The 24,112-nt window shown below is 34.5% G+C and overlaps 2 long non-coding RNA genes across 3 annotated transcripts; both read left to right on the forward strand.

Moving 5' to 3' along the window:
* Positions 1 to 13,106: 13,106 nt before the first annotated feature.
* LOC145105849 (uncharacterized) lies at positions 13,107 to 23,540 on the forward strand. Of its 2 annotated transcripts, XR_013707428.1 has the most exons (5): positions 13,107 to 13,245; positions 22,737 to 22,781; positions 22,912 to 22,996; positions 23,230 to 23,291; positions 23,435 to 23,540. It is a non-coding gene; the product is annotated as an uncharacterized LOC145105849 (long non-coding RNA). The 2 variants fall into 2 exon arrangements; XR_013707427.1 differs by lacking the exon at positions 13,107 to 13,245 and having other exon boundaries at positions 22,636 to 22,781.
* On the forward strand, positions 16,579 to 16,978 carry LOC145105846 (uncharacterized). Its single transcript, XR_013707426.1, has 3 exons — positions 16,579 to 16,686; positions 16,768 to 16,839; positions 16,928 to 16,978. It is a non-coding gene; the product is annotated as an uncharacterized LOC145105846 (long non-coding RNA).
* Positions 23,541 to 24,112: the final 572 nt, after the last annotated feature.

Here is a 24,112-nt window from a genome sequence, read left to right on the forward strand (position 1 = left end):
ACATAACAACTTAACACACCAGATAACAAAACCAAGGTTTATATATTACTTCTTGAAACGATTACACAGATGTCCAAGTTTAACTTATACTATGCCTCTATTCGGCTACACCACAAGATACTATCTGCATGGCTACTTCATATATTGATATTGGGATATAAAGTCCCCACTTCTGATTCCTTGCGTTGTTATCTGCTTCATAAAGGATCATGTAGAATGCCCTTGGTTTTGGCGGTGCATTTGGCCTTGCTGCTTCATTTTTCTTTGGCCAGTCTCTAGAAATATGTCCTTCTTTGTTACATCCGAAACATACCTTCTTGTTGAATGTGCACTCATTGGCGTAATGCCCAGACTTTCCACACTTGAAACATGTCACCTCTTCGCCATATTTTCCCAAGTGTTTTTTCTTGCACTTATCGCACCATCTTGCTTCACCTCCTCCTCCTCCAGACTTTGAGAATTTGCTCTCCTTGTTGGACTTTGAAGATCCTTCAAACTTCCTCTTCTCTCCAACTTCAGCTCTCTCCAGACCCTTTTTCCTTATCTGGGTCCCAACATTTGTGGCTGCCCAGACGGCGACTTTCAAAGTGGTTGCTTGTTTAACCATTGGACCAAAGTCTGCTGGTAATCCATTGGCAAACTTGTTGACCTTGGAGAGTTCAGTTGGAACTAGGTCAGGAACATGTTTCATCTTCTCCGTAAAACTTGCAGCATACTCGGTGACACTCATCCTTCCCTTCTTCAGGTTCTGGAACTCATTGTTGATCTCCAGAAGATCCTGCTCAGAGCAGTACTGCATTTTTAGTTGCACCAAGAAATCTTCCCAAGACATCTTGCTTGCTTCACCCTTGGGCATCGTATCAGCTAGTAGCTTCCACTAGCTCAGTACTCTAGACTTTAATAAGGGAACCACGAGAGCCATCTTTTGTCTGTTGCTACAGTCGCAACTCTCAAACATTGTCTCCATCTCGGAGATCCAGTCCATAACTTCCACGGGTGTTGGGTTTCCAGAAAGACACGGTGGTTTGGATGCCATGAAATCCTTGTATTTGCATCCACGTCCATCATTTCCTCCATCTTGGTTATTCCTTTTAACCATTGGCGGTTCAGCTTGACCAACGGTCCTACTGTAGTTCCCTTCTTCCGAGTGTCTGTCATTCAGTTCGGGCTGTTCAACAGGCATCGTAGGTTCATCCTGATTCTGTTGAAGTAACCGCCTTGTTTCCTCTATTTGACGATCCACCACCATCTGGACCATTGCTTGCACTCCTGCCATCGTGATTGGCTCAGGTGCAGCTGCTACCACTGGTACTGTAAGTCCCAAATTTTGCTTGATGTATCAATCCGACCCGCTTGATGGTGTGGAATCCCAATCAAGCTGATGATGCAAGATCAAATGGAGAAGAAGAAGAAGAACATGATGAATCTATGATGTATTGATGAATATTCAATGATGTTCCATACACATGAGATTCACACACACACACACACACTTTTCTTCTCTTTAGTTTCTCTCTCTAGAACACATTGATTTACACACACTTAGCACCTACCCTTGTGTTCTCCCCTCAAGGCCTACTCCCACTCCTCACCCCTACTTCTATATATATATATATATATATATATATATATATATATATATATATATATATATATATATATATATATATATGGACCGCAAACCCAAGGCCCAAACCCAATGCTAGACCGAAAACACATGGGTTTTCGGTCCAAGCTACAATTAAACCAAATATTATTTTCGACCCAAGACTAAAAACAAAAAATGCTTAGAAAAGCAAAGTATAAACTATATTTTTGACCCAACAATCTCCCCCTTGGTTTATAGCTTTCTTTTCTTTGACCCAACAAACTCCCCCTAAAAATGTAGCTGGCTTTTCTTGTCAATCTTCATTTGGAGCTTGGCTTCAGCATTTATCTTCGATTTCTTCACAACTTCAAGATGAGCATATGAATCTTCTAAGTGAGTGACATCATCTTGAACAGTTGGGCATTTCTTCAAAAATTTGACTTTGAACGCACGTTGGGTGAGGAGGCTTCTTGAAAGGATTCTTGAAAATCAGCACTTTTAGCTTGAGAATCTTCAGAGAGAATAACAGAGAACGAATCTTCTGGATCTCTTCAGCAGGTTCATAGATAGCAACAAATTAATTAAGGAGGCTTTAATGCAATCTGTCACATAATCTTCAAGTGCAACTTTACCTTGCTTCTGGGGTTGAAAGATTGAATGTTGAAAGAATAATCTTCATTTCTTGTTCCTTCGAATGAGAATTCTTCAATGATCACGGATGAAGCCTTGGCTCAGAAAATCTTGATACAGTCTCCATGAGTCTCATCTACAGCTGAATTCACTTTTCAAGACAAAACTAAAAACAAACTTATCACACAATATTTTTTGTATTTTTTCATATTTTCTGAAAAAAGTAAAATAGAAATAAAAATATTTTTGGATTTTTCATATGTTCTGAAAAATAAATAAAAACAGAAACAGAAAAATATATTTGGATTTTTGGTTTTTTGATTTTTTGTTGTTTGGTTTTTTAAAATTTTTAATTATCCCCCTAAATTTGTGCATAGAGGAGAACTGTGAACAAATTTAATAAAAACAAAAATATTTGCTAAATTTAAGACTAATTTGGAATCAAAGTTTTGGGACAACCTTAACCTGTTTTTCAATACCTTCACCTTCAAAAATAGATATGATCAATCGCCAGTATTGTGGTCCACTTAAACACGAAAGATTATGACAATATTTGACAGATTATAAGTGACAAGACTTTTGACCCTATATACCTAAATAGTATTCATAAAGGGACCATTTGGCTGACGACGACCAAGGATATTGTTGTTCACCTAAATTTATAATTTGCACATTTATTACTATATGCTTCTTGAAGTTTCCTAAAGTCTTTAGTTTTAGCCTCTAATTGTTCTTTCAGGGGTTTCTGACCTTTCCTTAGGGTATAGTCTTCATATTTAAGGTCCTCATTTTCTCTTTTATTAATTGAAGCCTTGTCCCAAAACTGCATTACTAACTCCTGATAAATGATTGGATTCGTTTGATAAGCATGAGCAAGTCTGCAATTTCTAAGTCCATGAATCATGGACCTAAACTCTTGATGTCCTGCTGGAGGATCAGACAAGTAAGCAACAATGTTGTGACTTTCCGAAAAATTCAAGTTAGCCATTTGATCTACATCAAAACGAGCCAAGTGAGAAAATCAAGAATTTAAGCAATTAAAAATAAAATTTTCTCAATTACAAGTGGATTTGGCCTTAAATTAATTTTGATTCAAATGAGAAATAAGTATATAGTTGTAAACGAGTTTACGGCTGTAAATAGGTCTATAGCGGTAAACAAGTCTATGACGGTAAACAGGTCTATGATGGTAAACGTTTCCAGATCGACGATGAACACATTTTGGCAACAATAACCTGCAAAATACGATCAAATCAAGTTAGATTTAGCATTGTGGGTTTCGCAATCGATATACCTTGATGAATCGAGGTTCAATTTCAGAGAAAAGCACAAACAGATGATGAATCGAAATCAAAAGTTGAGAGAATACGGGAAGAGGAGTTTGTAGTTGTAAACAAATTTATGAGGAAAATGGGGTTTGCAACCGCAAACCCTCCCTTTTATACCTTAGACCAGATCCGGCCCAAAACCCATGGGCTGCAAACCAAAAGCCTTAAATTCAAACCCAATACATCCAATTCTTAATTAAAATGAAAACTTTTTGAAGACATAAAAAATAAAAATAAAATTAAATTAAATAAAATCTAAAAAAATAAATTCAAACTAATATAAATTTTAATTTTTAGAAAATAAAATAAAAATAAAAATAACATAACTCTCAAAGCTTTTCACCATTTCAAATTTTATAATTTTGGGATCAAAGTTTTGGGACAACCTTAACCTGTTTTTCAATACCTTCACCTTCAAGAATACTAATGTTTCTGATTTACATGCAGATTTACCCTTAGACCAAGGCAAGCAAGCAGCTGGAGAAAGTTTTTCTGATAATAATGTTGTGTTGCAATCTGATGTTTCTGTTATGAACACTGATGTTTTTGTTTCAAATTTGAAAACTAATGTTTTGGTTTCTAATGATGTTGTTGTGAACACTGATGATTCAAATGTTTCTGAACAGTGTGGTGATGTTTCTGATAAATCTAAATCTCATGAATCTGTCACTGGCACATGCACGCTACCTAACCCAATCACTCATTCTGAATCATGCACATGCACATGTGGGAAAACTAAAGAACAAAATAAAGTCACTAAACCAGAAAAGAGCGGTAACAATTTTCATGTAAAGAAACAAACATGTTTCAACTGTGGGACCCCTGGTCATATTCCACAAAACTGTCCAAATTGTGCATTTGTTCCTTTTTATACACAAATGGGAGTGAATGAGTCACGAGGAAGATCTCTTAAGAGAAAATCTTCGAGATCTGGTGATCGGAACATTAATAAAGAAAGAAAATGGGCTGATCTTGAAAAGAACAAACGGTTTTTAAACAAAAATTCAACAGGTACTTTAACGAGACCGAATGTGGTTAAGCCAAATTCGGTATCGTCAAAGTCATCGTCTGGGTCTTCGGCTAATCTTAGGCGGAAACCCAAACGATCAAAACCAAAGAAAAACATTTCGAAAACACTTGTAAATGTTTCTAAACCTAATGATAAATAGCTTGCAAGGGGAGTGTTTTAGGAGGGCATGAGAGATAAAGTGGTCCATATCAAAGAGTGGGTGTAGGCCTTGAGGGGAGAACACAAGGGTAGGTGCTAAGTGTGTGTAAATCAAGGTATTCTAGAGAGGGAAACTAGAGAGAAGAAGAGTGTGTGTGTGAATCTCATGTGTATGGAGCATCATTGAATATTCATCAATACATCATAGATTCATCAAGTTCTTCTTCTTCTTCTTCTCCATTTGATCTTGCATCATCCGCTTGATTGGGATTCCGCACGATCAAGCGGATCGGATTGATACATCAAGCTAATTTTGGGACTTACAGTTGGTATCAGAGCTTGGATTGTATCAATCTCTTTGGCAAGATCTGGAGCGTTTTTGCACTTTTTCGTGAAGGATTTTACGTTTTTGGATAGTTTTTGAAAAAATATTGGGGGTTTGTTCTTCGTTTTTTCATAAAAATGAGTTTTTGATCGAGTTTTGGAGCTAAAAAGGTAAAAAAAAATCGCGTTTTTTTGTCCTAACCAATGTTTTTTGGTCGTAACCAGTTAGGGGTGGCGGCGGTTTGCGGTCAGCAACTAGGGTTTGCAGTCGGAAACTCATTTGCGGTCAGCAGCGTTTACAGCTGTGATACATTTTCGGTCTGAAACTTGTTTACAGCCGATAACGAAGTTTGCGATCAGGAGGAGCGTGTCCGGTTTGCGGTCCAAGCGTTTACAGCCGAGGAGAGTTTGCAGTCCGAAGTCGTGCACGTGTTCAGCCTCGGTACGTTTTCGGTTCGGTCCATTTTTAGTCAGCAGCACGTGTTCGGCCAGTGCTCGTTTGCGGTCCTCGTAGGTTCTCGTTCAGCAGCATATATTCAAAAATTCTGGGGTGGAGGAGGATCGAACCCGAGTCTCTTGCATACTCCACCCACGATCTTACCACTTGGTCTAGGTTGCCGTACGGTTAACATCTTCTTGATATAATTCAAATAGCTTCGCTTTTTCGGTTCTATTTTCGGAATTTTGACAATTTTAGCCCAAAAACCAATTTTTCAAATTTTAAAATGTCATTTTCAACCCAAACCTTTGACTTTTAATTTTTCACTATCATTATTGACTTTTGACCCTAAAAATTGACTTTGACTTTCAAGTTTGACCTTTGACTTTAAACTTTGACTTTCTCGTTTAACCTTCAAATTTTCATTTTTAGCTTTTCGGTTTGACTTTTAAGTTTGACTTTTCAAGTTTGACTTTTAATTTTGACCTTTTAAACTTGACTTTTAAGGTTGACTTTTGAGGTTTATAGTCAAAGGGCATTTTTGGTAAACAATGAGTTATGCAAACATTCCGGTCAATGAAGTTTCATGTTCTCAATCTTGTGAAACTACTATTAAATTTCTCCGAGAACAAATCGATTTATTAAAAAGAGAAAATGAGGACCTTAAATATGAAGGATACACCCTTAGGAAAGGTCAAAAACCCTTAAAAGCACAACCTGAGGCCAAAACCAAGGACTTTAGAAAAATTCAAGAGGAATATAACAACAAATGTACAAATTATAGATATATTAAGGAACAACTTGCTAACCTGACTGCCGAACTTGATGCATTAAAAGCTAAATATAAAGATAATGAATTCAACTTTAAGAAATTTGATGTATCAAGTGAGGTAGTTGCATCCATGATAGAGAAACAATTAACATTTAAAGATAATCAAACCAAGGGTCTAGGGTACCACAATGTTCCACCTTCCTTCAATGACAACTATACCCCAGCCCTTGAAATCAATGAGGTAGAGACACCTACTCAGTCTGGCCCACTCCTTGAACTAGCTTCAGTTAAGACTGAACAATCAGGCCCAATTGAGGGTGCTGAGGTGAACGTTTTTGATTATTCTACTTCAAGTGCAGGTAAAGTAGTGGAAGATGAGAACAAGGAGAACACTATTGAACAAACAAATGACACCTTGAACTCTGAATCTGTTGCTTCTAACTCAGTTACTTCTAAACCTGTTGTTGGTAAATACAGGCCAGCAAAACAAGCGAAACAAAGTGCCTGCTGCAAGTGTGCATGCGGGAACAATAAGAAACAAGGAAAAGGCACACCACCAGGGGCAGGAAGAAACAATTCCTACGTGAAGAAAAAGACATGTTTTCACTGTGGAACACCTGGACACATTGCCAGAAATTGTCCAAATCGCGCATACGTTCCCTACTATGCACAAGGCTGGCAGAACGCACAAAGAGGGAGCTTTTCCAAAAGAAAACCTTCGATGCCACGTTCAAACAATGGTGAGTGGAACGCGCAGAACGCCAAGAATCAAAATCCCAAGAACAAGAAGGGAATGTCGGCCAAGAAGCCAAGTTCAAGAGATGCTCCTGTGAAACCAAGACCGGTTAGGTCAAACTCAACTACAGATGGGTACCAAAGGTTCAATCTCCCAAATCTTCTAATGATTCTAATATTTCTTCATCTTCTGTTTGTGATAAGCAGGACATGTCATGGGAGAGAGTACCTTGCGTAGACGGTAACGGTCAACCCAATTTCGAAATGGACTGGGTTCCGTAGACCAACTGATCCCGCTCTGTGCTAGAGTAGCTATGGAGGCATATCATCAGACTTCGGTTTGTTGGTAGTTGCTGTTCCAAGCACATGATAAAAGACATCTCTCAACTGTACAACACTCAGAACTTAGTTTGAGAGTATGTGTCCTTTGCAGAGAAGGGAAAAAGGAAAGGATCACACATGGGGGTTGTGCTTAACGATGTGAAGAATTTTCGGATCTATTCTGAGATTGAAATATGTATGCTGCTCTCAGTCCATCTGGATGAAAATTCAATCGGTGACTTACGGTTTGAGTTTTCTTTTCGATACTCCTGAGTTTATCTTAAATTGATTCGTTTTGAAGACAATCTTTTGTTTTCTTATAGTTTTTCGTTTGTAGGTATTGTTGGGAAGTGATATGAAGTATAGTGCTAAAGGGCAATTTATGATGCGTGTAATGCACTAAATCCGAATTGTCTAGACTTTGTGTTCAATGTGCTGGTAGGCACAAAGGATACAAAAGGACTAGACATTTATTAACAAATGAAAGGACTAGACAATATGAACTTAGATAGTTTCATTTGGACTGACAATACGACGCTTGGTTAGATTGAGCAGTGAGATAAACATGGGAACCTGCGAGATACACTAAAAGTTAATTATCTAGAAATGTGGCTCAACATTTCCCTGATGTATGGACTTATGTCCTTAATTCCGGTACTGATAGGGCGACTGGGGTTTTTGATAAAATAGGTCTGTAGGAAATTATTGTCTTGCTTTCTATCTGTCATTCATATGTTGCCTCCTCTGCGTGATTGGAACATATCCGACCTGGAATGTAACATATGCAACTCTATTTCTATGCATCTTCTTATCTATGCAATTCTTTCTATCTGTTAGCCATATGTTGTCCCCTCTGCGTGATCGGAAGATCCGACTTGGGACACATCATATGCACCCTACTATCTCTCTAACCTTCTATCTATATTAGTCATATGTTGTTCCCTCTACATGATTAGAAAACATCTGACCTGCGATACAACATATGCACTTCTATATCTGACTTCTTTCTTAATGATTGAATACTCACCTAAAGTAAGGAGTTCTTTGAAAGTTCTTGATTACCGGGGTATATCGGGAAGTGGGAAACACGTTCTAGTGCATCTAAAATTGAACAATTTAAAAGGTTGTCTGTAGATCTCACTGCTGAATTTAAGTGGACAACAATATCCTTGGTCGTCGTCAGCTAAATGGTCCATTTAGGAATAAGATCACAATGTATGGTCACTTATAATCTGTAAAATTTGTCCATATCCTTTGTGTTTAAGTGGACCACAATACCAGTGATTGACTAGATCCAGACATGCAGGCGTGGGCTGATAATCGAGATTGAATTGCTTGACAACTTTGGTCCCAAATCTTTTTGTTTTTATTAAATTTGTTCATAGTTCTCCTCTATGCACAAATTTAGGGGGAGAATTAAAAATTTTAATAAACCAAAAAAAAAAATCAGAAAACCAAAAATCCAAAAATATTGTTATTTCTGTTTTATTTCTTTTTTCAGAAAAATCAAAAATCCAAAAATATTTTTGTTTCTGTTTTATTTTTTTTCAGAAAATATGAAAAATTCAAAAATATTGTGTGCTAAGTTTTCTTTTAGTTTTGTTTTTATCTCAAATTTTTCTTTGTCTTGAAAAGTGAATTTAGATGTAGATGAGACTCACGGAGACTATATCGAGATTTTCTAAGCCAAAGCTTCATCCGTGATTGTCGAAGAATTCTCATTCGAAGGAACAAGAAATGAAGATTATTCTTTCAACATTCAATCTTTCAACCCCAGAAGCAAGGTGAATCTGTACTTGAATATTATGTGACAGATTGTATTGAAGCCCCTCAATCAATTTGCTGCTATCTATGTACCGCCTGAAGTGATCCAGAAGATTCGTTCTCTCTGATATTCTCTCTGAAGATTCTCAAGCTGAAAGCGCTAATTTTCAAGAATCTCTACATGAAGCCTCCACACCCAACGTGCGTTCAACGTCAAATTTTGAAGAGAAGCCCAACTGTTCAAGATGAAGTCACTCGCGTAGAAGATTCATATGTTCATATTGAAGCTGTGAAGAAATCGAAGATAAACGCTGAAGCCAAGCTCATAGAGTGAAGACTGAGAAGAAATGCAAGCTACAATCCTAGGGGCAGTTTGTTGGGTCAAAAGAAAAGAAAGCTATAAACCAAGGGGGAGATTGTTGGGTCTAAAAATTGGTTCATACTTTGCTTTTCTAAGCATTTATTGTTTTTATTCATGGGCGAAAATAGTTTTGGGTTTAATTGTAGCTTGGACCGAAATGTGTTTTCGGTCTAGCATTGGGTTTGGGCCTTAAGTTTGCGGTCCATATATATATAAAAGTAGGGGTGAGGAGTGGGGGCAGGCCTTGAGGGGAGAACATAAGGGTAGGTGCTAAGTGTGTGTAAATCAAGGTGTACTAGAGAGAAGAAGAGTGTGTGTGTGTGTGTGTGTGTGAATCTCATGTGTATGGAGCATCATTGAATATTCATCAATACATCATAGATTCATCAAGTTCTTCTGCTTCTTCTTCTCCATTTGATCTTGCATCATCCGCTTGATTGGGATTCTGCACCATCAAGTGGATCAGATTGATACTCCATAGCGAATTTGGGACTTACAAGTACTTGCTCAATCACTTGGGGTTGAGGCTGTGATTCCTGTTTCCAACTCCGCTTCGGGTTCTTGCCATTTTGATCTATACACCAAATCAGACTTTCGGTGTGGAATGACGAGAATTAAGATAGGAAAGATTTTATTTACGATCGACGTGTAAATCCCCTTATTACTCCGAAAAGTTACATCTCAGTTCTAATACCGTAATTAAACGTTTAGAAATCTGAACACATAAAATTTCCAGATCCAGTCGGCAATAGACCATAGATCCGATCAAATAATAACATCATAAAGCATGTAAGGCTATAACATAAATCATTTAGCACATAAAAGAAATTTAGGCAACTTTCCTAAAATCAACTAGTGCTCGTGTCTATTTAGACATACATCCTAAATATAGCAGACACTCATTTTACAATCATCGCTTAGCATTCTAAGTTTAAGTCTAGAAATTATCCTAAAATTCCTAGTTCGCTTAAACTAATGCTTTGATACCAACTGTGACATCCTCAAATTTACGGTCATTTAAAAAATTTTATTTATGCTTATTTTAAAATCAGAGTATCCTTTTTAAAGGACAATGTTGCGGAATTTTGTTCCGAGAAAACATGATAAAGGTTTTATCAAAGCATTTCCGAAGAAATGTATTTGTTTATATTAGAACATTGGGATGTCATCGTCAATACAGATGCATAAGCATAAACAGACCTTACATTCTTTTACACTAGTGATTTACATCTCCTTTAATCTCTCAGTGTAATGTAGCTTCGTATCGACACTATGATACAAATAAACTGAGTGGGTCAGGTTGGGAAACCTGGTGAGTACATAGGGTTTTCAACCCACAATAATAAAGTTATTATGTTTAATCATCAAACAATAAACCCAATTACACATCCTCATTATCTTCTTTATTCTTAAGTATATTCCGTAAGAATCATCTATTCCTCATTATTTAGTCCTAAGGATTGTCCTAAGGAATAGACACGAAGTCCATTGTTGTCAGGGTTTATATAACAGACATTAAGTTCATAGTTTCCAAGGTTCATCTAACAGGCGCTAAGTTCATAGATGTCAGGGTTTATCTCATTTATTGACAGTATTATTTTAGGGAGTCCACCCGCAATACATGTCAATGGGTATTTAGAGTACACCAGGTGAACACATCGTTCACAACACCTACAGGTTGCGAGCCTGCTAGTGTTCCACTGGACTGTCTAGAATAGTCTGTATTTGTCATCTCTACTCTGCTAGACGACGAGGCCATCGCTTGGCTCATCGCTTCTCACTATCTTTTACCACTCATATATCATCGCTCATCATTCATCTCATCTTTCATTGCTCATCATTCATCTCATCTTTAATCTACCCATCTTTTACCCATCATAATTATAGGTATAAAATAAATATACATTTTAAAACAATTAAAACATGTATATTTTTGTTCATCCAGCATAGATATCAGGAACACAAATAATATGCACACATAGCACGTAATTTCTATTAAATACTTCATATCTATGTGTAAGATGAAAGTAACTATGCACTCACTTGTTAAAGTGATGATTCCAAACCCGGACAGCGCTTCGCTTCATAACAATATAGTTTCCTTCGATGAAACCTAGTATTATTACCACTAGATTTTAGTCTAATATTTACCGTGACTAATTATTAGTCTTAGCATTATTATTATAATATAAGCGTTTAAGCAATATTTTCCAATCACAATGTACAGACAGGGCCAGACATAAAACACTGGAGGGCGGGACCATTTTAGCATATAGCACTTCTGAAACCCAACAACTCTATGCAGCCCTTTAAACCAGATTCCCCGTACCGCAAGTAGTTAAAAAGATATTATAACGACACTTATATAAGTCATAATAATAGCCCAAATATTTATTATAAGTTCATAATAACAATACTAATTTTAAATATAAGCTATATTTAAAATAAGGTAAGCATAACTTACTTACAAGGGAGTTTTAGCTAGGAGCCGAGCTCTGCAAGGGCAGGACTTCATCGCTGAATCTTTCTAAGAAAGATTCTTGCAGCGCTTCAGCACTCATCGTACTATACTAGTCTTAACACTAGTCTTATAACGACTGCATCGTCGACATCTTTCTAATGATATATACATATGTATATCTATGTATACGTATATATGATTTACGCTTTATTTTAATACGTAAATGTGTTATTAAAAATTATAACTCGTTCATACGAACTCCGTTTTTGACGTTCTTTATATCCACACGTAGCTATCGATGAGATCTACAACTTTCGTTTAGACTCCTCCGACTAATTTTGAATTTATATTTTTGTCCATATTTTTATAAAATTAAATGATTTTGCTAAAATCATAACTATTTCGTACGGAATCCGTTTTTGGCATTCTTTTTCTCAAAATTCTATTTTAAGAAGTACTACGATTTTCTTTTTGGTCGCATTAGTTAAAAGTCAACCATTCTCTTCGTAGCTTTTTACGTCATATATTCGTTGTGCACGACTGAATTTTATATCTTATAAAAATCATATCTAATTCATACGGAGTCGAATTTCTACGAAATTTATATTGTTGGGATCGGGAAGACGTGTACTTTCTAAATATAATATATATATATATATATATATATATATATATATATATATATATATATATATATATATATATATATATATATGTTTGGCGCACTTATTTTTACGATTTACGGACGATTCGACTGATTTTTCCTATTTTATTATATTATAATAATTATGAAACATATAATATTCACACAATTCTTCTTTATTACGTCAAATATGTTACAATTGTTAACCCTAACTATTACTTTAGTTAAGATTATTTATCCTAGATAATCTTCTATAAAAAAAACCATTTTAACGCTTATTATATTTTAATTGACTAGCCCGAATCTGCGGGTGTTACAATAATTTTAGTTCTTATCTCTCCATTTCCATGCATGCCAGATGTTCGATAAAATTCCCCGGTGAAGGAAAATGGGTCAATATGTGCTTCTATGTCTATACAAACATGTTTTAATGCATCTACGTATACATCTGCACAAATTAATTCTATTATGTATCTGCTCGATTTTTTTTTATTTTTTTAATTTTAGATTCGTTTATATTGTGAAATGTCATGTTTCTTATATGGTTTAACTTCTACAGTCCTGCTCAGTTCCCATTATGGTGTTACTTTGTTATCATTGTATTTTGTTGAATTCTGTAGGAAGATAGTTTAATATGGATGTATCAATCAACATATTCAATGGAGTTGGATCGAATTTACAAAGCACTGGAGAGGCATGCAAAGGCAACTGGTGAATGGGAAAGGTTATATGGTTTCATAAATCTTGTTGTGATTTTCATGCAAGTGGTATTTTTGCTTCTTAATTACTTTGACAAGCTTTTGGATAGAAAATCAAAGTGCATTCAAATTATGGTTGGGAACAGGGGAGTCCTGAGAGATGTTCTCTTAGCCTGCCATATTTCTTAACTAGCTGCCAAGTGTCATCACAAGTTAAATGATCTGCATGGTAGGATCATATTTGATTTACATATTCAACATCATATTTTTAACTGGCAACATGTTATTTGACTGAGATTATCATTTGCTTGCTTGGAGTTAACAAACTACTTGTTGAATTTGGCTCATTTTCTAGTAATTTGTTTGATATACAAATTCCTTTTGAACATTGTTAAATAGATGAGTTTTAGTTTGAGGTATGTGAAGTCGATTTACCTTCTTTAAGATTATTTAGATAATGAAGAACTTTACGTCATGGTGCATCAAGAATCTATAAAAATTGCACCTATTTTCAAGTGAACTAATTAAGCAGTAAGAGAATTATTGCAGTCATTACACATGGAATTAATAGATTTGACTTTTGATATCAAATTTTTGTCCTTTTTTTTTTTCTTTTGTAGGTGGAATATATCCGCAAGTCATATGATGACTACTTTGGCATAGATGTTGCTGGTTATCTAGGTTTCCATCTAGCTTCTCTTTGTCTTTATATCGAGTCTATCGAGTTCCATTTGCATGATATTAGTATGAGATAATTACAAATATAGCCAAATACACTAATTACCTTACACATTTAGCCAAAAAAAAATCAAAATTACAATTTTAACCACTAAAATCGCAGATGCAAATGACCCATCTGCGATTTTGGCTTTCCATCTGCGAAGGTACAAGTGCCTAAAGCATATGCTTTAGGCACTTGTACCTTCGCAGATGGAATAGTCCATATGCGATTTACGCTATTCCACCTGCGATTTTCGGAAGAAAACACTATAAAACCGTTTTTTTCTTCATTTTTCACTCTTCAATTTAGAAAAATTTTCTCTCTCGGCGATTCCCTGTGACGATTTCTTGAAGAAAATGGACGATTTTTTCAACAATCCCGAAAATATTGTTAGATTTTAACTCTTTTTATGTTTTAATTAACATTTATTTAGTATATGTTTATATTATTTTATTATTTATTGTTATAGTTAGTGTAAAAAAATGAAATTATATTGTTTGTGATTGGGTAATTTTGTTGTATTTGATAGATTTAATATTATTTATTAGTAACCTTGAAGTTTTAATGATATTTTGTTAGTGGTTGTATAAATGTACAAGTATAGACTGCGTAGAATGTACATTGGCTAGTTGTACATTTAGTAAAATGGTTAGAATATGTTGTTTTTTTTAAGTTCAAAGTTAAATAAATTGTTACAATAATGTTTACAATATGTTTGGTTAGTGGTTTAAGTTGAGAAATTGATATAGCATTGTTAGAATATGTTATTTATCGTTTGTATAGTTGTTGTATAACTTGAAAAATTGTATATACTTGTCGTATAAGTGGTCGTATAACTTGAAAAATAGTTATAATAATGTTTACAATATGTTTACAATAGTCGTTTGTATATTTTTCGTATAACTTGAAAATTTGTATATACTTGTCGTTTGAGTTGAAAAATTGTTATAGTATGGTTAGAATATGTTATTTTTTTTAATTTGAAAGTTAAAAATCGTTTGTATACTTGTCGTATAACTTGAAAAATTGTATATAGTTGTCGTTTAAGTTGAAAAATTGTTATAGTATGTTATTGTTTTTCAGCGTAGATATAAAAATTATTGATTAAATGTTGGTTTTTGCATTGTTTATGTTTGTAATTTGAATGTTGGATTATTATTGCATTTAATATTCGAATATTTTAAAATGAAATAGTTGTTTAGTTTTCTAATATGTTGTTTTTTTTGCAGCATGATTCTAATAATTTCAATGTTAAAGCTATTGTGAACTTAAAAGGATCGGGGTGTAACATTTGGGAAGTATTTTAGGTGTTAGATGGTGTCAGACGTGATATTTTTAGATAAACAGTATTTGATTACTTGTTGGACGTCCTTCGTTTACAAGGGGACGGATTGTTGTTCCACAAGATGTTTCTTCATCAGATATGGCCGGAGGCTGTTTTATCTCTAGATGGAATAAAATGGTTATATTTTAGAGTGGGTGATACGAAAATGGTATATGACCAGGAAGAGTTTTGTTTGATAACCGGGTTGAATTTTGGCGAGTATCCTAAAATGATCGGCAAAAAAGTGTCAGAAAAAATAGGTAGTATTAAAAAAAGATGTTTATTGCGTGAACGTCTATTTCCGAACCATACAAATAGTTCGGTGAAAATCGGTGACCTGAAAAGTTATATTTTAAATCATCCATTCTTAGAAGTTGGCGACGCTGATGCAGTTAGAATATGTTTGATATACATTTTGTGTGAAGGATTTTTGGGAAAAGAAATAAATGATCGGGTGTCACAAGATTTTTTTTTTTTTTTTTTTTGCTGAGAATTTGGATGTCTGGAACATGTATTTTTTGTTTACTTTGAAAGTTTCATATTATTATTGTTAATGTATATATTATAACTAATATTTTTTTGTTTTGTTAGTTTTGCTTGGGGTAGCTATTTATGAGATTTTACCTATGACGACCTTGAGGATACGTGGAACAAGATAAATAAATATTTACCACTGCCGGAACGTCGTCAAACTTTAAAATACTCCGTCTCAGGATTTACGGCTCCATTTAGGGTATACAAAATTATTTATGTTTAAATGTTTTTATTGTTATGTTAGTTATTTTAATTTTAATTTTTATTACTATAATTGTAAAAATTGTAGATATGGATATATGAGATGCTTCCGGCTGTTCGTTCCTGTGGATATATATTGAGAAAAAATAGAGACATGCCTCGGATGAAACGATGGAGTGGCACAAAAAAATTGAAATGGGTTGATGTGAATAAGATTTTTTCAATGCCAAAGGTTTATAATTTTTTTATTTTTAATAAAATTCTTTATTATACTTTTGTATGCATTTTTAATATGTTCAATTTTTTAGGAGGGACAACGACCAAGAAATAAAATGTCACCGAGTGATGATGAGATGACATCTTATTATATGTCATTGCAAGAGTATGTATATGGTGAACGGAAATTAGTTCCATCCCCAGTACGGGACCATTTTAGGAGACAAGACGAATTTTCGTCTAATATGTCGTCTAGTGGTCGCTCTCACGGTAGAGGTGGGCGTAGTGGGAAACCCAGCTTAGAGGAGGTGTTGAAACGGCTACATGCACTGGAGCAACATGTGTTTATGAACCGAGAACCTACTGAGGTGTTTGTTGAAGAAGTGAATAATGAAGATCTATGGAATAACATCAGTTTTGAGGAGCCTGCAGTATTCCAAACAAATTTAGGTCAACCGGTTAGTTACACGCTACATTTTTTATATAATTTATTAACATATTTGAAAATTTTTGTTCATATTTTATAGTTGAAAATGTAGGTTGTAGAAGATGAAGGGATGAATAAAAATAATACAAATGAAAATGTTTTTGGTGATATTGAAGACGACAAGGTTATTATATATATTACGGTTACGATTTTAATAATTAAATTTTAAGGTGTCTTTCGTTAATAACTATAATGTGTTAATTTTAATGTAGGAGTTGGAGGAGAGGAATGAGAATGCGGGTTGTAGTAGGAACAAATTTGATGATGATGTGTTTGATTTTTATGATGATAATGAAGCTAAAGAGGTTTTTATACTTACGTTTATTTTATTTTTTTTAGTAGATTGAAACATTTTTTTATTAGAGATTATTGCTTATTAATTTAGGTGTCGAAGGAAGATGATTTAATAATTACGGGAAATGTAAATTATTATGATGATTATGGTTTTGATGGCAAAGAAGTTACACCTGATAGACCGAAGGCTCGAAATCCATCAAAGTATAAGTGCACTCCTTACACCCAGGTAGTCATTTAATTTAAAAGCTTATATCGTAATAATAGAATTTTATTTTTATGTGGATTATTTGAAAGATAGAGATTTAAACATTTGAATATTGTTTTAGTTGCACACGACACCGAAGCAAAAAAGAAGACCAAAAAAGAAGGTTGATATCAAATCAATAAGCCCCGTTCCTCCTCCAACATTTGTTGTTGTTTACGACTTCTCTGTGTTGCGCCTGTAACCTTATGTAGCAGGCGGTGAGGTTGTGATCCAGAATTATTTATTTCATTCATATAACGTGCAACATCATTTGTATAATTTGGTGTTAGATAGATTTTTTTGGAGCGCCTTGTTTGGGCATACACACGACGGATGGTTGGACGAAGCGGTAAAATATCTTTTGATTTATTATTTTAAAAGTTTTTTGTTTTTTAATTAATAACAAAAGTATCATAATTTTGTGCAGCATATGACCATTTGGTATAGATTACTGATGGAGAGACGTTTTGATGGAGAGACGTTTTGCTTGCTATGTTCTGGAGGATGGGTACGATTGGAGGGCGTTTATGTCTGGTTTTGCTACATACCCCAACTTCATGGTTGCTTGGTGGGATGTCGATACGGTAAACTGAATTTTATTTTTTTAAAATTTTTTCGTTATTGTGTTATGTTTTTGTATTGTGATATGTAAACATAAATATTTATTTTTTTTACCTTATACAGGTCCTAATGCCGATTCATTCATTCCCTAATCACTGGTTATTTGGGGAACTACGATTGGCGTCAATGGAAGTCCATTTTTATGACAGCCTCGGTAGAGGGGCTTATGAAAAATTCAACTCTGATGGAACCTTTACCAAATTTGAAGCTCGGGTGGCAGATCATTTAGACAAGATTGACTATTGGGCCTGGAGGAACATCCCAAGGATTCCATTGAATATGCAATTCATTTTGGAAACAAATGTTCCCCAACAAAGTAGTCTGTTGGGAGATTGCGGTGTTTTTGTTTGTATGTTTATGGAACAATTAGTTTCAAGCCAACCAATACGTGAACTTATTGACCCAAGGAACGCAACTTTAGAGTTTCGCCAACGGATGACAAAAATTTATTGGGGGTCGAGTTTTGGTCCTATGTAGTTGGATTATATATTTTTATATGTAATTGAATGTTGGATTTGATTATTAAGCGTTTAATGTTACAACTACAAACGAGTACACCATTAGTCTATTTTTAGTTTTAACGTTACAAATACAAAAGTTTAAACATAATAACAATTACAACAATTTAATGACCTACTAATAACTTCAATACTTACAACATAACAACGACACCACCATTTGTTTTAACGTTACAAGTACACTGCTCTAAACATAACAACAATTTATTGACGTAACAACTTCAAAACTATCAAAACAATATTAAAAAGCTTACAACTTGTAAACAATAATTGCCAAAAACAACACCCAACTACAAACCAAGACTATCTTTAACTTCTTATTTTCTGATTGAAAGTGTTTATTAGAGTTAGCCACTTTAGCTATTACCATAGATGATTGGTCCTTCTCTTCATCAACCCAACTGATAAACCCGCATTTTGGTCCCTGTAAATTTAAACATTGACAATAAGAATTGTTGACATATAAACATGAGGGTGTAAATATGAATGAAGTTAAGAACATGATACCATATATGGGCAAGCGTAAAATAATCTTCCTGGGTTTTTAGCTGTACCCGAAATCCTAATGATACGTTCACCTCCGCAATTACAGTATGTCATTTGCCTTATTTATTCTATCAAATATGACTTACTTTCACAGATAAATTTCATGGAGTGACTTTACACCCATTTATAGAAGAAATTTTATTTCAGAAAAGTATGTTTGACTATGAAATGAACTGGTTTGACTATGAATTCAAAAGGTTGAACTATGAACTGCAGACAAGTACATTGTCTTGTCTTGTCTTGTCTTGTCGATCAACGATGTTTGACTATAAAATGAACTGGTTTGACTATGAATTTAAAATGTTGAACTATGAACTGCAGACAAATACATTGTCTTGTCTTGTCTTGTCTTGTCGATCAGTGATGTTTGACTATGAAATGAACTGGTTTGACTATGAATTAAAAAAGTTGAACTATGAACTGCAGACAAGTACATTGTCTTGTCTTGTCTTGTCGGTCAATGCCCTCTTTTTGACCTCGCATTTCGTATTTGAGATCATGCGAACATCCCACTTACTAAAAGTTTTTTTGTTTTCTTTTACAATATCATCGGCCCAAGGGGTGAGTGTTGTTGTTGCTTCCGCTTAAAAAACAGACAAAATGAAGAAGTTAAGATCAATAACATTTAATAAAACATTAATATTAAAAATTAACTTAATACCTGCAATGTTACGTCTTTGAAACCACCACTGTTGCATTGTTGCACGAAAAAAATCGATCAACATAAGTATCGACACCTTACGTGCGTGTCTAGATAATGCATTTATAGACTCCGCACTGTTGGACGACATAAGATTGTATCGGTTCCCTCTAAAATGTGCCCTAGACCAAGTTTCTGGATTTATACTTTTTAAGTACTCCCATACTGGTTCTTTTGTCTTTTTCATAAGTTCCATGGCAGCATCAAAAGCATCAACTGTGTACGCCCTACAAGCCTCCCAAAAAATTCCTTTAACTGTGTTACTCTTCCCGAATCTAGATACTATGTTGAAATACAAATGGACACCACATATTCCGTGATGAGCGTGAGGAAAAATGTTGGCAACGGATGTCACTATAGATGGAGACCTATCAGATATAATTGTAAGCTCCTGCATATTGCCTATGCAATCACGTAGTTTTTGAAAAAATCATGTCCAAGAATCTGTACACTCATTTTTACATATACCATATGCAATCGGTAATATTTGGTTTTGTCCGTCCTTAGTTATTGCAAGTAACATGGTACCTTTGAACTCGCCCTTTAGGTGGGCTCCATCTACTACAAGGGTCGGTTTACAAAAATTGACAAAAGCGCGTACCTACAATACATTGCATATCTATTCAAATACACCAAAATAAAAATGAAAAAATATTAAAATATTAAAATACTAACCGAACAACCAAGTGCGACGTACAAAAACTCAAAGCGATCATCACCATCTGTTTTAATATGTGTCACCGTACCCGGATTATGTTTGACCAAATTGTGGAAATAAGCCGGAAGTTTGGTAAAAGAATCCTCTTTCGTACCCCTTAACAACAACAATGCATATTGCTTCGCACGCCATGCCTGATGGTATGAGATATTGATATTCAATTGAGTATTCATATCATTAACAATATATTTTCCCCGATAAACTCTACTATAATCTTCAGCCAAAACATCAGCAAGATATTCACCCAAAACATATTTGTTTGCTTGTCGATGATTAGGTTGCAAAATTGTTCAAGAACATGTGTGTATATCAACAAATTTATTCACTTGGAAAAGTCCATCAGAATTTTTAATTGCTTTTGCTCTTAGTAACCAAGAACAATTTTTCGAAACACACACAGCCTTATACCTTGATTTGGTGGATTTATTTGTCCTCGTCTGAAAACCTTCTCGAAGACATTTTTTACCAATAGCCCGCTTTAAAAGTTCTTTGTTCTTAAATATACTCTCACAGTCAATCTTTTGAAGATTGATGTCTACCATCTGTGTTGGGATATCTTCATTAATATCAACTAGGCATGCTGGTAGAGGGGGCATAACATAAAAAAGGTTATCGGGAAACTTAGCTTTAACTTTATCACCCAACTCATATACATCTGAATTGCTTTCTAAGTCGGTTATATCTAAAGCTACATCAGCAACATCAACATAATTCCCGTAAACATGTTTTTTTTCATCTTTTTGACGCATAATTTTTTTTTTTTTACTTTTATCTACTACACGCATATTCATAACTTTAACTTCTTGTTCGGGAACATTAACACAATGACCACCCACGCCATTAAGATATGTACCAACATCATCATCGCCAACATACTTGTAATTCTCAGGATCCACATAGTGAATAGGTGAATAACTAACATTAACATTTTCAGCAACACTGTGAAATTTAGGTACACTAGGAGTATTGAAAGTACCTATCGGATCGTTGCTCCCTTTATAGCTGCATAAATTACCAACCGGCTGATTTCCACTCTGACCAGCCTCATTAACCTCATCTCCTTCATCAACCACCACAAACACTTTCACAGCCCTTCCTCCACTACATTTGATTACATTTATCAACATTCTAACATCCATATCTTCAACTATGGCTGTATTATAATTCAATTCAGGATGATGGAAACGAAGACTAATTATATATTTGTCTAACAAACCAATTTTGCTTCTCACCAAAGATACAAAATCACTATAACTAATATACTCAGAAAATATCAAAGCGAATTCAGAAATACATTCCTGTGGACATACGTATTCCAGATTTGTTTCAATAACTTGCCATATCCCACCGTTTACAAGACAAACCAAATATTCAATCATTTTTTTAGAGAGATTTTAAAGAAATTTCCTAAAGAAATAACAAGTAAACTGATAATTTTCTACAAAAGTTTATATATAATAAGGTTATTTCGTAGTCAAACTCATTGATTTCATAGTCAAAATTCAAAAAAAAAAACATAAATTCGCAGATGAAAGAGAGAGGAAATCGCAGATGGACACAGTCCATCTGCGATTTTAGCCTGGTAAACCCCTATATATATACCAAAAAAAATTTAAAATAACCCACCTGCGAATGTACAAGTGGCTAAAGCACAACTGTGCTTTAGAGTTGTGCTTTAGCCACTTGTACATTCGCAGATGGGATGTGAAAATCGCAGATGGACCATTCCCATCTGTGATTTCTGTGGCCAAATTTGCAATTTCAATTTTTTTTGGTATTTTCCACAAAGTAATTAGTTTATTTGGCTAATTTTTTCATTTTCTCTATTAGTATTACTTGTAAATGTTATTCTATTTAATATCAATGTATTTTAGGGAAAACACTTTATTATCACGCTTTTCTTAACCTTTCTAAAAATTTACTTCTCAGAGGCACATCCTGAAGCCATTGAAGGCAATGGCTTGGCTACACCCGAAGCATACTAAAAGGATCTTGCTTATCTCAAGAGAAAGGTACAATCTTTTTACACAATTTATGTGTCCCAAAATACAACCTACTTTAAAATTTTAGGTGCTTTGAGGTAGTATTCCTTATGTTGACTGCTAACTTACAAATGACATTTTGTGTTGCAGATTGATGCTGCATCAGATGTGATTGTGACTAAAATTTTCTATGATGATAATTTTCTAAAATTCGTGAACGATTGTCACTAAATTGGAATAGCTTGTCCCATTGTTCCAAGTTTATGCCCATTAACAATTATAATTGCTTCATTAGGATGACCGGTTTCTGCAAAACTAAGGTATGCTGCCCTCCACCAAACTTGGTGTCCTAATCTAATAATTTATGATTCATCTTGCCATTGCATTTTTGCTAGTGAAGAAGACGATCAAATTAATTTATGGTGTTGCTGAAGATGGAGGTATGCATTTACTTAATTGCCCTTAATTGTTTATATCATTCTTTCTAGTGTGCTTGCTTACAGTTAATTTTGACTTTTTTATCCATGTTTTATGTATATGTGATGATATCATTATTCATTATTCACAAAGATCATCACTAGGCTCAACATGGTTATTGGTCTGATCATGGACAACATGAAGTGAATGATCTTGCTTTGTTGCAAATTATTGAGAGGTATTTTTTTATTAAGTGGTATTTAATTAACCGTGAACCTCATTTGTGTGATTTAATTATATAAAAAAATCTTTTTTTACTTATATCTTGTCGAGACTCTTGGGTTTGCTTATTGTTTCTGATGTTATACCAAATAACAATGGAGATATGATGGAGGTTGAGTTGTAGCCTCTTGTAGATAATTTTAGTAAGTCTAATTTTATCATATCAATAACATATTTTGTTTTGTGCAGCATCTTATATTGCTGAGGAATGAAGGAGATCAAATTGAAGATCTAACCCATCATTTAAAATGGTCCATCTACTAAGAATTCTCTCTCTCTCTCTCTCTCTCTCTCTCTCTCTCTCTCTCTCTCTCTCTCTCTCTCTCTCTCACATACACACACATACACACATACACTAAGTTACCCGTGTGTTCTAAGGTGTGTTTTGTAGCAGGTGTGAGCGTAAGCTATATGGAAGCTCATGAAATAGAAAAGATGACATCAAAGCTTTAGTGGCGGCAGGAGAAAGAGGACTACATCGTACTGGTGACTCCTTATGGGTTTTTTTATTATATATAAGTAAATATGTAAATTAAGTTTTAATATCGATATGGATTTGAAATTTATGGTTTTAATGTTTGTCAAATATTGAAACTTTTTTATTTTTATATTTCTTGGTTTTAAAATATGGATTTGATGTATGTTTTAATAATTTTATGGTTTTAATATATAATAAATTTGGATTTTTCATGAAATTTAAAAATTATATTTATACTGTCAGAATCCGTTGGTAATGCGTTACAAGAAAATCCGTCGGTATTCTGTCACAAAATATTCCGTTGGTAACCCGTTACTGAATTATTCCGTCGGTATTCCGTTGCATATATAAATCCGTCGGTAATCCGTTATTGATACCGACTGTAAAATCCGTCACTAAAATTTGTCGTAATGTCGGAAATCCGTTACAAACGATTAACAACGAGAATATACCGACATATTTGGATCAGTAGCAATTCCGTCGGTAAACCTATTACTGATGGATTACCGACGGTTTGGCCGTCGGTAATGCCCTTTTTTGTAGTAGTGGATTAAGACTCATCTAATCATCGGATTCATTAATTGCTATATTTTC

Source organism: Lactuca virosa, chromosome 1 (assembly GCF_052849685.1).
Source record: "Lactuca virosa cultivar CGN04683 chromosome 1, Lactuca_virosa_CGN04683_v6, whole genome shotgun sequence".
Classification (NCBI taxonomy): Eukaryota; Viridiplantae; Streptophyta; class Magnoliopsida; order Asterales; family Asteraceae; genus Lactuca; species Lactuca virosa.